Source organism: Gracilinanus agilis, chromosome 4, assembly GCF_016433145.1.
Source record: "Gracilinanus agilis isolate LMUSP501 chromosome 4, AgileGrace, whole genome shotgun sequence".
Lineage (NCBI taxonomy): Eukaryota > Metazoa > Chordata > Mammalia > Didelphimorphia > Didelphidae > Gracilinanus > Gracilinanus agilis.
In genome coordinates, this window is record NC_058133.1 from 106667180 (window position 1) to 106682952 (window position 15773).

The following is a 15773-nucleotide window of genomic DNA, read 5'->3' on the forward strand; positions in this document are numbered from 1 at the left end:
TCAGTGATGGGAAACCTTTTGAGCTTGATGTGTCAAAATTTGCCAAAAAAACCGAGCATAACTCAGGTGGTGTGAAAAAAACATAATTTCATGATATTTATAGTTTAAATAACAAAAATGTATAATTGTAATCTATAACTGTATTTAATAAACCAAAATAGATAAATCGATATAGGTAGAATTGTCATCTATAGTGCACAGAGTGTCTATACTACACTTCAGCAAATGTTTCATCTTCGGCATGCGGCCCCATACTTCTCTGTTTACAGCCACAGGTGGTTTCGTGTCATCGAAAATAGCTATAGATTTGCCATCACCGCCATAGATCTTGGATTCAAGGAAGATCTTGGGTTCAAATCTGACTTCAGACACTTCCTAGCTGTGTGACCCTGGGCAAGTTGCTTAATCCCCATTGCCTAGCCCTTACCACTCTTCTGCCTTAGGATCAAGCCCAGTATTGATTCTAAGATTGACGGTAAGGGTTTGATACATATATATATATATATATATAGTATACATATATGCATATATATGTTTATGTGTGTATATATGCATATATATGTTTATATGCGTGTATATATACATATATATAGTAGGGAGAGGGGTTGATCAGAACATCCCTGATGGATTGATTTATCCCATTCCAGTTGATGCAATCATAGGATGTAAAAAGTAGGTGAGGAGTGAAACAAGGCATTAAGGTCTTCTACAAAGCATGAAAAAAGATTTTCACTGTTACCCCTTTTGAGGTATGCAAAAGTCTTCCTTGATGGAAATAGAGGAGAGTTGGAAATTTACTACAAAGGAATAAAGAAAGAAGAATTAATAATGTCCCTAGTGACTCTTTAAAAAAGCATCAAGATAATCTAAGCAGTCAGTCAAGGTTGAGGATTTCTGAGGTTTGTAACCCCTGGCAGCAAAAAAGAGTTCCAACTATGGAGAAAGAACCCATCTCTGGAGAGAGGATTGCCCTCTGCCATTCCCTTCGTGACTTCATCAGAAGGCAGAGGAAAGGGAGAGGTTTCTTTTTACTTCCTCCCTGCCCTACTATAGGTCATGTCATTTCATTTTGTACTGCAGCTAACTTGCCTAGTAAGAGATACTGCACCCATAAAGGATCCAGTAAATCTAGTTGCAACAGCATTGAGGAGTGTAACCCTCATCAGAAAAGACGGTCAATGATGGATTCAAGAATTAGCTCTAGCAATCAGAAATCAAACTGGTTTGGAACAGGTTTATAGAGCTCAATTGAGCAACTTGCCCAACAGAGATCACACCTAGGGAGGAGCAGTATGAGGACCCCTGAAGAAGAGAAAAAAAGATTGGGAACTTCCAATACTGGAGGTATGATTTACTTTATTTTTTTTTGTAAAGATATTTTATTTTACCAATTACACCTAATAACAATTTTCTGAAGTTATATGATCCAATCTGTTTCTCTCCCTTCTTCCCAGAGGTGCTGGGTTATATATGTATTATCATTCAAAAGATGTTTCCATATTGTTCATTTTCATAAGGAAAAAATATGGTATACTTCACAAATTTCCTTGTCATCCTTGTGTAGGGTCCACACTAATCTTCTCTGTATCATTCCAATTTTAGTACATGTGCTGCTGAAGTGAGCATGAGTTACTTTAACCAAATGTATATAATATGTGTTCCTAATCTTCAACTGATTCATTATGTATTTGTGGGAGAATATGACCCAGGTATACGGTTGACTGTTTTGTTAACTATTCTTCTTACAATGCCATCTCAGTAAATTCCTTTGCTTTCAATAAATTGAGTTTTCTGGCTATTAAAATAAACAATCTTGTGGGGCATCATAAGATATAATTTTAGAGGTATGGACCATAGAATACCTTGGACCTAAGATACTGAATCCATCTTATGAGGTGAGCTGAGGAGAAGGCATAAAGAGGGAAAGAGTTTATCTCCTACGGCCATGTTGGTGAACCTATGGCACATGTGCCAGAGGGGGTTGATCCCCTCCCCCTCTCCACATATGCCCATGAGGACATTTCTCACTTCATGTACCCCTCTGCCCAGCAGCCCAATGGGAACATTTCCTCCCTCCCCTGTCTGGAGTAAGGCGGGTGGTTCACATACAGTGTGAGGGTTCTATTTCGGGCACTCAGACTCTAAAAGGTTCACCATCACTGTCCTAGAGAGCATATTATATATAAATTACCTGAATCAACAAATCAAGGAAAAGACAATGTAAATAAACCAGTCTCAGAAGTAAACATTGAAGTTATTAATAAACTATGCCATAAAATATCACAAAGCAGGAAGACACCATCATTTCTAGGCACCTAACTCTTATTTAGGTCCTTGTTCAGGTTTCTTTTTCTGCCTCCTCTCTACCTCTAGATACCTGCTTTTCTCATATGGACAGAGAATAAATTTCACTAACTTTCTTTTTCAACTATTATCATGTAATGCAAATAGTGACATAATTTTTCACAATAGGACCTAGAACACATTCACCCATGCACTGTCCCCTAATACCTCTTGAAACTTTGAATTCAAGCTTTAGATCTCCTACTATTCCTTTACATGCACCACTATTATCTCAGTTTACACTTTCTTTTTATCATGAAGACATTTTTCTTCTACTTCACAGTCAGAAGAGAATCATATTTAATAAGATTGAAAAGACATTTCAATACTTTTTAAACAAACCAAGGTATAATTGATATCTAAGGATCTTTGCAGTCTTTGCACATATCTATATCTTTTTGCCATCATCCTCAAGTCTGACACTAGTACAAAACAGATTCAGAAGTGAATTTTCTGAGCCATTGAGAATAAATAATATCTATATTATATAAACTATTTTTAAAAATAGAGCAGGATGGTATTCTATCTAATTAAATTATATAAAAATGGTTTTGATCCTCAAACCTGATAAGGATAAGGCAGAAAAGGAAAGCCATAGACCAATATCACTAATGGGTAGTTTGATACTTCAATGCTTGAATTAATTTGTGATCTTATCAATATATGTACTTATTCCAGTGGCAAAGATCACAACCCATTTATGATTTCTTTTCCCTTGTAATATTAACCCATGAACTAGAAATCCTTCTTGGATAGATCAATTCAACACACAAAAGATCTTTCTATTTTCTTTAGCATTATGTAATTATCATTGCCATAGTAGACTGTTCATTTCTCATTCCTTCCTCTTGAGTTGTTGTGAGGATCAAAAAGTAGTATAGTAAATATTAAATGACCTGGAGGAATTCCATGTGAACTGGAAAGACCTCCAGGAATTGATGCACAGTGAAAGAGGCAGAACCAGGAGAACACTGTACACAGAGACTGATACACTGTGGTAAAATCGATTGTAATGGACTTCTCCACTAGCAGCAATACATTAATCCAGGACAATTCTGAAGGACTTATGAAAAAGAACACTACCTACACCCAGAGAAAGAACTGTGGGAGCAGAAACATAGAAGAAAAACAACTGCTTGATCACACGGGTTTATGGGGATGTGATTGGGGATGTAGACTCTGAATGATCACTCTAGTGCAAATATCAATAATATAGAAATAGGGCTTGATCAATAACACATGTAAAACCCAGTGGAATTGCACATTGGCTATGGGAGTGGGGAGGGAGGAGAGAAGGGAAAGAATATGAAACAGGTAACTATGGAAAATTTTTCATAATTAATCAATAAAAATAGCATAGTAAATAGTTTTATGAACCTTGTACAAGTGTTAGCTGTTATTACATCCACTATTAATAAGGGCAGTGAGGTGACTCAGGAGAGAAAAGCAGGCCTGGAGAATGGAGGTCCAGAGTTCAAATCTGGACTCAAATGCCGTGTAACCATGGGCAAGTCATTTAACTCCCACTGCCTACTCCTTACCATTCTTCCACTTTGGAACCAATACTTAGTATCTATTTTAAGACAGGAGGAAAGGATTAAAGCAAACAAACAAACCACCACTATTAATGCTATTGCTATTAAATGATATATCTCATTTTTTAATCACTCATTTTCTGGATATGTTTTATACGAGGAGCAGTTAGGTGATGCCGCAGATAGAGCAGAGGGCTTGAAGTCAGGAAGATCTGAGTTCAAATTTGGCTTCAGGTACTTACTAAAACTCCTATTTGCCTCAGTTCCTCATTTGTAAAATAGGAATAAAGCAGAGAAGGAAATGGAAAACTACTCCAGTATCTTTGCCAGGAAAATTCCATGGTCTTTGTTCATGGGGTCACATAGAGTCAGACACAACTACACAACAACAAATGTTTTATATAACTTGATGCATTGAGTTTCTTTTTGATAATATCCTATACTCTGTTTATATCCATCATATAACTCTATTATATCTTGGGTCAATCACAATTTTTATTCTTTAGAAATTATGGTCTTCCATGATTTATATTCATATATATCTTTGAGAAAATATTGGTCTTCAAAAGATGAGTTTTGCTTAGGGAAGAGAGGAGGAATCACTAAAAACATAGAGAAAGAGTGGTGGATTTAGAATCACAAGATCTGAATTTAAAAATCCCATTTTAGCCATTTAGTACTTTTATTCCTTTGGGCAACTAAACCTCATTGGGCCTCTAGTTTTTCATTTGTATAATTAAGCAGTTATACTAGATGATATCTAAGATCTTAAGTGATCTTAGATGATTACTAAAATGTGTTAGGAGAGAATTTCTCTTTCCATTATGTTGTCTTGTTTAACGTCATCTCTCTGAGCTGGAGGTCAAAGATCACTGAATAAATTCAGGTATAGATAAGCCCTCAGAGAAAGGAAGTTAAAAAACCAAGGAACCAAAGAGACAGAAAACTGATTCCACAGGCACTGCCACCCTGGATGTTCCAGGCAAATTAAGAAACAGTGGTTGGTTCCTTAGACGTGATGTGTGAGAGCTAGTTGGTGGAGAAAACAGCTTATAAGGAGAGACCCAGGAGACTGTAGAGATCTTCTGGCTGGATCATGGGGAGCTGAGAAACCCTTGTTGGAGGTTAGGTTCAATCCATCATGGTGGTCAATAGATTAGTAAACTAAGTAACTCTCTACCTCTCTCCTATCTTTCCTTCTTTTTACTACTACTACTTTGATTTAATAAAGTTATAAATCTACTAGCAGTCTCATAATTTTAATTATTACAGATGATATCTAAGATCCTTTCCAATTCTAGCTCTGTGATTTTGGGGGGGAAGATAAAATGGCAACAATCTTCCCTCCCTTGGTTTATTTTTCTTTTCTGTTCTATCTATCATCTATTTCTCCCTCTCTCTATCCATATATATCTACATTTGCCTAGCTATTTTTCTATCTATCCATTTATTCAACTGTCCATCTATTTCTCTCTCTTTTTGTCTATTTGTCTTTTATCTATCTCTATATGTGTATATGTATATAATATTTATATATGGCACACTTTAAAATTTTTGAATAGCATATAATTTGTTTCCTTGCTTTTACTCATTTTTGAGTTGAGTTCATTAATCTGTCAGTAATGTCTGTCATTTGTACACATGCATGCACACACATATACACATTCACCCTCACTAGATAGATAGACTAATTCAATGGACAGGGCATCCTATCCAAGTGTTATGTCATACCCCGGACAAAGGTCAGTCACTATCCATCTTTTTTTTTTCCCTTTTTAGATTGTCAGGTTGGTGTATTGTGAGTGTTTTGGGGTATCACTAGCAAGTTCCTGGGGTATCGTGAGGTTTGGATAGTTAGGATAATGTTCTCAGCTGACAGGAGAAGTTGAAGCACTTTACCATCTCTAATGAATCCTCAACATCTTCAAGAACAGTGATTTCTTTGGTGAACATCTACCTCTCTGTTTTAGATCTTATTTGACAGAGATAATCAGATGATTTTTGAACAAAGTGATCTTGGTGGTGGTTTTTTGAAGACTGGGCTGCCAGAAATGTTTGCATCTAAATCTTACTTATATAATCCATTCCAATGATTTCTATCATTTTGACAATTACTGCTATATAATACAATTTCACATCTGGTAATGCCACTCGACTTTCTTGCTTCCCCCTCCCCCCCATTCTCTTCCCTAATACCTTTTTTTTTTTTTAATCTTTACCTTCTGTCTTAGAATCAATACTAAGTATTGGTTTCAGGGCAAAAGAGTGGTAAGGGCTAGAAGCAATAGAGGTTAAGTGACTTGTCCAGCATCCCTAGGAAGTGTCTGATGCCATATTTGAACCCAGATTCTCCAGTCTTCATGCCTGGCTCTCAATTCACTGAGCCACTTAACTGCCCCTTCCTCTAATATTCCTGACCTTTTGTTTCCATATGAATTCTGTTAAGAATGTGTCTAATTTCATAAAGCACCCCTTTGAAATTTTGATTAGTACGTTGTTAAATCTCTAGATCAATTTCACTAATATTGTTATCTTTACTATATTAGCACAACCCACAACAAACACTAATTACCAAAATAAGTTAGCTCCTTCGTTTCTGTCAACAATGCTTTGTAGGTGTATTTGTATAATTCTTATATGTCTTGGTGGGCAAATTCCAAGATATCTAATGCCTACTGTTTTCGTTTTAAATGGTTTTTTCCCTTCTATTCTAATATCTTGGATATATATCCTGGAAATAGTTAAAAACTAATGATTTTATGTAGTGCTACTTTGTTGAAGCTATTTATCATATCAAAATTGCATCATATTCACAAATGGAGATTTTGGGGGGCTTTGTCTCTTTCAGTGCTTACTCTGTTAATTTCTTTTTCTTGTCTTATTCTTATAGCTGGCATTTCTAGTATTATGTTAAATAATGGTGGTAATAGTACCTATCTTTTTTGAATCCTTGATCTTATGGGAAAGCTTATGATGTTTGTTATAAATAATGCTAGCCTGTAGAATTTAATATGTGCTTGGAGGAAAAAGCAAGCTGTACATGATAAAAACTCACAGTTATGTGTTCATTCTTTTCTGTTCTGCTTTGTATATAGAGGAGCTTGCTTTTTAGTTTGTAAAGTTCAGAATAAAAAAACAACTTTAAAAAACTGTTAGCCCTTGGTTTTGGATAGATTTTCTTTTATCATAATGTGGAAAGAGTCTTTCATTTCTATGTTTTCTTCTTTTTTTGACATAAGTACAATAATTCATGTGGATAACATTTTTTCTTCATTTATTCTTATTACCATATGGTTTTATTATTAACTTTATTCATTATGCTAACAGTTTTCCCAGTACTTAGCATAATGCCTGGTACATAGTAGGTAGTTAATAAATGGGAAGAAATATAAAGAGCGATAGCTAGTAGGGATCAACAGATAAAGTAGGGGTTTTTTGAGGATGAGAGAGACAGGGGCATGTTTTATAAGTAGTAGGGAAACAGTGGACAAGTTGTGGGAGAAGACAGGATGGAATAGTATTACTCATACATTTAGAAGGTTATGCCTTGGCAAGGAAAAGGAAAAATGTAAGACATGAGTGAAAGAGAAGATAGTAGCAGAGAGAATCTGAGTTGTATGGAATGAGGAGGAGGAAAGAGAGATTTTGGTGAATGGCCCAAATTTTTTTAAATGATATATGAGGTGCCTTTCTCAGCTGAGAGGGTAAAGGGAAGGAAAGTTGTGGGAGATTTGAGGAGGGATGAAAAAGCCTGGGAAAACCACAGAGGTGAGTAAGACAGTGAATCAATTAGGAACATATAAAAGGATTGTGTTATCTTAGTAATGGTTCATTTGAGCTTATGTAACAAACTTCAGGACTTAAATTCATCTACAAGGATGATCACTGAACTCATTGGTGCTGATCAAATGACCAAATGACCAAGTGAGTGTAGAGAAATAATATGTGTCCAAGACAGAGACCTGTCCTATCCATGCATAGAGAAAAGGATACAGATGATCCATCACAGAAAATAAAGGAGATTCAGATAGGAAAAGATCCAGGCAAGGGCAGTATCATGAAAACTCAAGGAGAGAGATTCTAGGAGAAGGGAATAATCAACTGCCCCAAATACTGCAGAAGTATGAATATTGAGAAAAGGTTATTGGATTGATCGATTAAAAACTCATTGGTTGATACATGAAAAACCCAGTGGAATTGCTCATTGGCTACAGGAGAGTGGAAGGAGGAGGGGAGAGAAAGAACATAAATCATGGAATCATGGAAAATATTAAAAATTAATTAATCAAATAAATTAAAAACTAAAAAAAGAAACTATTGCTTTAATTGTTATTATTGTATATTAAAAAATAACATTTCACTTGCAAAAATATTTTAAAAATTAAAAAAAATCATTGGTGTCCTAATAGATAAGTAATCAAAGAATATGAACAATTACCAGAAGAATCACAAACTATTAGCAGATATATGAGAGAATGCTCCAAATTACTGATAATAAGAGAAATACAAATCAATACAACTTTGAAAATTGACAAAGATGACAAAAGATGGAAGTAGTCAAGGTTGGAAAGGCTGTGGGAAAAAGGCATACTGATACACTGGTGGTGGAGTTGTAATTTGATCTTAAACATTCTGGAAAGCAATTGGAAATTATGTCCCCACCTCACCCAAAAAATGTCCATGCCTTTTGATTTAGAGTTCTCAGCACTAGGCATTCATTACAAGGATAATAACAGAAATAAAAGTCCAATTTACAGCAGAATATTTGTAACACACCTTTCAGGGCAGCAAAGAACTGGAAACTTAATAGATGTCTATCATTTGGGGACCAGTTAAACAAGATGTGGCATATGAACGTAATGGAATATTATTGTTCTATAAGAAACAATGAATATAAGGAAGTTACAGAAGCATGGAAAGCCTCATGAGCAGAACCAGAAAAACAATATACATGGTGACTTCAACAAGGTAAATGAAGAGAGAAAGAGAAAGAGAAAGAGTGTGAGAGATGGATCTGGAGATAAATTTTTTATAAGTATACTTCTTGGGGGCAGCTGGGTAGCTCAGTGGATTGAGAGCCAGGCTTAGAGACAGGAGGTCCTGGGTTCAAATCTGGCCTCAGACACTTCTCAGCTATGTGACCCTGGGCAAGTCACTTGACACCCATTGACCTTTACCATTCTTCTGCCTTGGAACCAATACATAGTATTGATTCTAAGGTGGAAGGTAAGGGTTTTTTTAAAAAAAAAGGATATGTCTTGCTTTTCAGAGGTTGGGGCTTATGGGTGTGTGTGGAACATGGAACATCCTGTCAAATGATTGATATGATGATTAATTTTGCTAAATTGTTTCTTTTTCTCTTTCTTTTAAAATTCTTATTATAAGGGCCAACTTGCCAGGTAAGAGAAGGGGGAGAGAGATATTCAGGAATAAAGGTGATGCAGAAACAAAAAATAACCCACAAAGGTTAAAAACAGAAAAATTATTTTTTCAGGTGGCTCTGAGGAGAGTAGTTTCAGTTACATGATGGGGTCAGAAGTCAGATTGAAAAGGGTTAAGGAATTGGAAAAGCTGTGAAGGTTAAGGAAGAGGAGACGATAAATACAGATGGCTTTTTCTAGGAATTTGGCTGTAAAAGAGAGGATGAAATAAAATGATAGCCTGATGGGATGGCAGGGCAAAGTAATTGGGTTTTTTTGTTTTGCTTTGTTTTTAAGGATTGGAAAGATCTGAATGCATCTATGACTAGGAGAGAACTAATGAACAAAGAGAAATAGAAGGTTATGGTGGTGGTAGAAATGATTGAAGGTGTCAGGAAATGGGAGGATATGGGATCTAGGACACAAGTCAAAGGATTAGTCTTGACAAGGCAAGGGGCACCTATTTCTCATAGATTAAAGCAAAGGAGGAGAGAATAAGAGATGATGTGGGAAATTTAGGTATGCTATTGGGCAAAGGCAATGTGGTGTAGTGGGTAGAGTCTTGCAGATAGAAAGACCTGGGTCATGTCCTACATATGACACATACAAGCTTTGTGACCCTCTGTAAATCACTTAACCATTCAATACTGATTTGCATTGAGAGGAAATTTCTTTACCAAGGAGCTCCATTTAACAATGAAATCACAAGTCTAGTCCAAATCAAAGAGAAGAGGAATGGTCATGACCAATTAATTCAAATTTATGAGTAAAGTATATTGCTACTTTCTGCTAAGAGCAGGGAGAAAGAAGTGATATAGGTGGATTGAGGAGAGGAGTCAAGATTTGCCTACTCTATGATAGGCATTACGCTAAACCCTATGTGTTATTGAAAATTTTGGGGTCTTTGAACTACATTTCCCATGAGCCCGCTGGATTCCTGTTGTTACACACTGATGTAGACAGTGGGATAAAATTGATGGGCTGGGATTCCAGGCTCTCTTTCCTTCCTAAGGTGGCATGGTGGAGCAGGGAATGGGGGACTATTTGAACAGCCTGAGCTACCATGGCAAGTGGCTTTATTTTCTAGAGATAACTAATAAATCTTATAAAACCATAATATTTTAAAGTTATCATTATATATTAATTTTATTTTTTACACCTGAGGATACAAAGAAAGACAAAAACAAAACAAAAAATAGTTCATAATAGAAACAGTACTGGGGTGAGTATATAAGAGATTTGATCTCCAGGAGAAGTAAAAGAATCTCTGTACAGTGGTGAGGATCCAGTTGAGATTAGATAACAAAAAATGATAATGGATTCAGTCAACACATGTGTTATTTCCCCCAGGGGTGTTCAGGAGCCCAGCATTAGAGTAGAGAAGATGAATGATCAAGGTAATCCAGGATTGGAGGGATAAAAGATTCAAAGGTAGAAGACAGGGGGAAAGCTAAATTAGCTAACTATAGGGCTGAGATTTTATAGGGAGGAAAATGAGACCAGAGGAAGGGTAGCAGCCTAGGGGGGAAAAAAGGAGAGGTGGAGTGATTTGAGGTTGTAATGTATACGGAGAACAGTTTGGGGAGGTATGAGGCATGAGGAGAGATGGAAGGGTAGGAGACTGTTCACTTAAAGGAAGTTCAGAATTCTGTATCCTAAAGGTTAAACTCTTTAGGCTAATGATGAGATTTCGGGCATAACTGTCCCTATTTGTGGCTGACCTGGAGTGAAAGTTCAGGTTGGGGTAACTGAGGAGTGAATCATCACTAACTGAGAGAACATACACAAATATATTGAAGAGCGGCAGCTAGGTAATAGTGGATAGAGCTCCAGGCCTGGAGTCAGGAGGACCTGGGTTCAAATATGACCTAATATACTTCTTAGCTATGTGACCTGGGCAAATCATTTAACCCTGATTGCCTAGCCTTTGCTGCTCTTCTGTCTTAGAATTAATATTAAGATAGAAAGTAAGAGTTTTATATATAAACACACACACACACACACACATATATATATATATATTTAAACATATTTGTGTACATGTAATTTAGGTCAGATAGACAGACAGATAGATAGACAGACAGGTAGATAGATAGATAGATAGATAGATAAAGATAGATGACTCAAATAATAAAGGGAGAGGACTGTGAACCTTCTACTAAATTCCATGAGAAAGGAGCAGAAAGACCTGGGGGTGGGTAGAAACCTAGACCTGGCAGTGGGTAGATACCCCTAGGATCTATATAAATTAAGAGTTCTCTATATTCTACAAGTTTTGGCTTCCAAATCATGCTTTCTTGCCATTCTACCCTATGCCCAATTTTTGCAATGATGTCTCTAACCATTAAAATATGTGTTGATTTAATTTGGAGGGTCCTATGGAGTTCATCATAGAGTTTTTCTATCTGTCTTCTGAAACAAATATTAGCACAGGAGATACAATCATTTTCATGGTGCTCTTTTTCCAATGTCTCATCACAAACAATGCAATTTCAGATAACCAAATGTCCCATGAAATGATGTTTCCTGTGGCTTTTCAACACAGGATCAAATCAATTCTAACAGCTCTCTTATTTTTGTTCTCTAAGGAGTTGTGAACTATCCTTCCATTTTTAGTACTTAGCACAGTATCTGACACATAGTAGGAGCTTTAAAAAAAATGCTTATTTCTTCCCCTTCTCCTGTTTTCTGGTTTTGCTTAGATGTATAATGTAAAGAGGGAATGTCATTCAGTTTCTTCTGTAGCATATCCTCTTCTTTCTTTTTCTTTTTAACCCTTACCTTCTGTCTTGGAACCAACACTAAGTATTGGTTCCAAGGCAGAAGAGAGGTAACTGGGGTTAAGTGACTTGCCCAGGGTCACACAGCTAGAAAGTTTTTGAGGCAGATTTGAATTTGGGACCCCCTATCTACAAGTCTGACACTCTATCCACTGAGCCACCTATCTGCCCCAGTATATCCATTTCTTAGGCTCTGGAAAAGGATTTCACATTGAGAGGACCATTGGCTAAGTTCAAATTAATAAATGGTAGAAAAAATTCTGGTTCAGGAATGAAGATCATATTTATCTCTTAAGAAAATTTCATAGAATGCAATCTTTTTTTTAAAAAATTTATGTAGCATGGAGATTATTCTTTAAATGTTTGATAGAATTCATTTGTTAATGTTTCTGTTGTAAGAATTTTTTGGCTTTGTTTTGTTTTGTTTTTCATGAAAGTTAATTTGCCCTCTGCCCCCTTTTTCTATTACTCTGTTATTGTCACTGCAGAAGAGGATAGGGACTTCCCAAGACTATTATTTTGTATTTTTCTTTGTTTCATGAGTTGCCATGACCAGAAAAATTATCACCAACTATCCAGCCTACTGGTAATGAGTATTTCTCTAGTTAGCTAACCTGGTCCTCTGAAAATAGACATATTCTGAAGCTGGGACCTAGTCAAAGATTGCTCAGCCTCACAGAATCTTGAAAAGTCTGGAGTAGAATGTAAATCACTTGAAGGATGGAATCGTTTCATTCTTGTCTTTGTAATTTAAGAATGTAGCACAGTGATGGCAAACCTTTTAAAGACCAAGTGCCTAACTGCAACCCTTATGCCACATGTGAACCCCAGACAGGGGAGGGGGGAAGCACTCTCATTGGGTTGCTGGGCAAAGGGGCAGGTGATGTGAGAAATGTCCTCAGGTGCATGTGAAGAGGAGAAAGGGATCAGCCCCCTCTGGCACATGTGCCATAGGTTCACCAACATGGATCTCACACATGTTAAACACAACTACTGGTTAATTAGTGAGTTTTAACTGTGCGCCATTGGCATAATTTTTAAGACAAGGTCACATTGCTGTTATGATGAAATATCAGAGTTAGATCATAGGATCATAGAATTCAAGCTGGTAGCACCTTATAAGGTAATCTAATCTAACATTCTTACTTTTCAGAAGAGATATCTAAAGCTCAGGAGAGGTTTCTCCCCTTGCCTTCCTTTCATTGCCAATTCTTACCTATCTATAGCTCTCAACCCAGAAATTCATCTCAGCTGCTGCTTGTTTGTTCGCAGAGCTTGGATGAAGGAGAAACCATTGATTTATTTGTCTCACAATGGAGGACAGCTGGGCCTTACTATCTGTCATGCCTTGATGAATTCCAGAACCCTGACACTGTCATTTGAATGATAAATGTAACATAAGGACCCCAGGGCCTTCCTATTTGCCCACTAAAAATGCTTAGGGTTTCTTAGCATTCATTTAATAAACATTTATTAAGGACCTACTACTATGTACCAAGCATTGTGCTAAACATGGGGATACAAAGAGGCAAAAGGTAGTCCTTGTCCTCTAGGAACTTACAATCTACTAGATAATATGCAAACATATATACAAGGGATGCTATGTATAGGATAAATAGGAAATAATTGTAAGAGGAAAAAGCACTGGAATTAAGAGGGCTTGTGGATCTGGCCCCAAATATTTAATAGTGTACAACCCTGGGCATGTCATTTAACCTCAGTTGTCTAGCCCTTACCACTCTTCTGCCTTAGAACCAATACCTACTATTGATTTTAAAATGGAGGTAAGGGTTTAAAAAAAATAAAGAGAAGTTGGGGAAGGCTCCGTAGAAGATGGGATTTTAGTTGGGACTTAAAGATAGCCAAGGAAGTCAGCAGTCAGAGTAGAGGAAGCAGAGCATTCCAGGCATAAGGGACAGCCAGAAAAAATGCCCAGAAAGAGGGAATATCTCGTTCATGGAGCAGCTGGAAGGCTAGTTTCTCCAGACTGAAGAATGTGTTAGGGAATAGGACATCACAGGGCCGTCTTCATTTGCTTGTGAATTGGATTTAAGTGAGGTAGTGTTGCACAAAGGCATCAACTTCATTCTCTCTTTCAGAGTCATCAGATTCCAATGGTAAAACAAAAGTGAGAATGCCTGGCAATGTCCTAGGATACACACTTAGTCTTTCACGTCTGACCAAACTCTCAGCATCTCATGGAGCCTGCTTCAGGTGCCTTCATGGCCAATGGGACAAACCATCATCATCCATCCATTCCGCCAGAGGAAGTCTTCACATGCTTTGGGTGGATGTCCCCCTAACTCACTGATTTGAGGCCAGTTGGTTACTCTTAATCTGGTTTAGCCTGTCTGCACAGATGGTTTTGCCTGGGAATGGCTGCAATGCATGCTACAGCTTCTAGGAGACACAGATGAGAGTTGGGTGAAACCAAAAATGGATGAGCAGCCCTGAAAAGGGCTCTGAAATTCCTCATACCAAAGGTGCTTGTCCTCCAGTAACAACTCATTCTCCCCAGGAAGTAGGATATGAGAAGACTGGTAGAAGAGGGCTGAGCTATCTATGTCCAGCCTGAAAACAAATTCTCCTTTATTTGCTGTCATCCTTAATTAGAGTGTGATCTTCTTGAAAGAAGAAACTGGCTTGCTTTTTCTATTTGTATGTCAGGGTTTGGCACATAATAATCATTTAGAATTTTTTTTTAATCCTTACCTTTTGTCTTAGAATCAATACTAGGCATTGGTTCCAAGGCAGAAAAGTGGTAAGGCAATTGGGTTTAAGTAACTTGCTTGGGGTCATACAGCTTGAAAGTGTCTGAGGCCAGATTTGAACCTAGGACCTCCTATCTCTAGGCCTGGATTTTTATCCTTTAAACCACTTAGCTGCTCCAATAAATGCTTTTTCATTCATTCATTCTTTTATTCATTGTCCTGGGATTTAAACCCAGTATCATCTATACATCCAAAATTAAGACCTTATGAAAAAAATGATCAAAGCTGGATTTTAAAATATATCAGTGGAACACAAAGGTAATCCAGAATTAGAACGAATACATAAAAATTAACAAACAGATGAAAAAAATCTATTAAGTCCTTACTAAGTTTCAAGTGCTCTAAGTTTCAAATATTCTACCATCATTTCTATTCAACTTCAAGATTTTTATCATGCTTCCTAGGATGTCATAATTCTGAAGATCACATTAGCTCTGAAATTCATACCTCCTCAATAACCCTTGCCTTTGTGGCCACTCTCTCTCTCATTTGAGAGGGTGGAATATGGACAGCGGTGAATTCCTCCCAGATCTTCCAGTTAAAGAGGTTGCCCAGGGCAGCTATCTCATAATTTCCCACCTGACTGCACTCTTCTGCACTTCCATCAGCTATCTCTCCCTAGAAAAGAGATGGAAGAAAAAGATTAGGAGAAAGTAAGCAGGATGCTTTTGCTACTACCTTATTAAAGTAATATATGCATTTATTTATTTATTTATTTTTAAACCCTTAAATTTCTGTCTTTGTTATCAATTCTAAAACAGAAAAGTAGCAAAGGTGAGGCAATCTGGATTAAGTGACTTGGCCAGGGTTACCCAGCTAGAAAATACCTGAGGCCAAATTTGCACACAGGTCCTCCATGCTCTGGGACATGCTCTACCCACTGTGCTACCCAGCTGCCTCAAAATATACATTTAAAAAACCTTA

The 15773-nt window shown here is 37.0% G+C and overlaps 1 non-coding gene across 1 annotated transcript; it reads right to left on the reverse strand.

Annotated features, from left to right (window-relative positions):
* Window positions 1-1519: 1519 nt before the first annotated feature.
* Window positions 1520-1626, reverse strand: LOC123248106. The gene has a single exon (XR_006506209.1). It is a non-coding gene; the product is annotated as a U6 spliceosomal RNA (small nuclear RNA).
* Between the last annotated feature and the right edge of the window lie 14147 nt (window positions 1627-15773).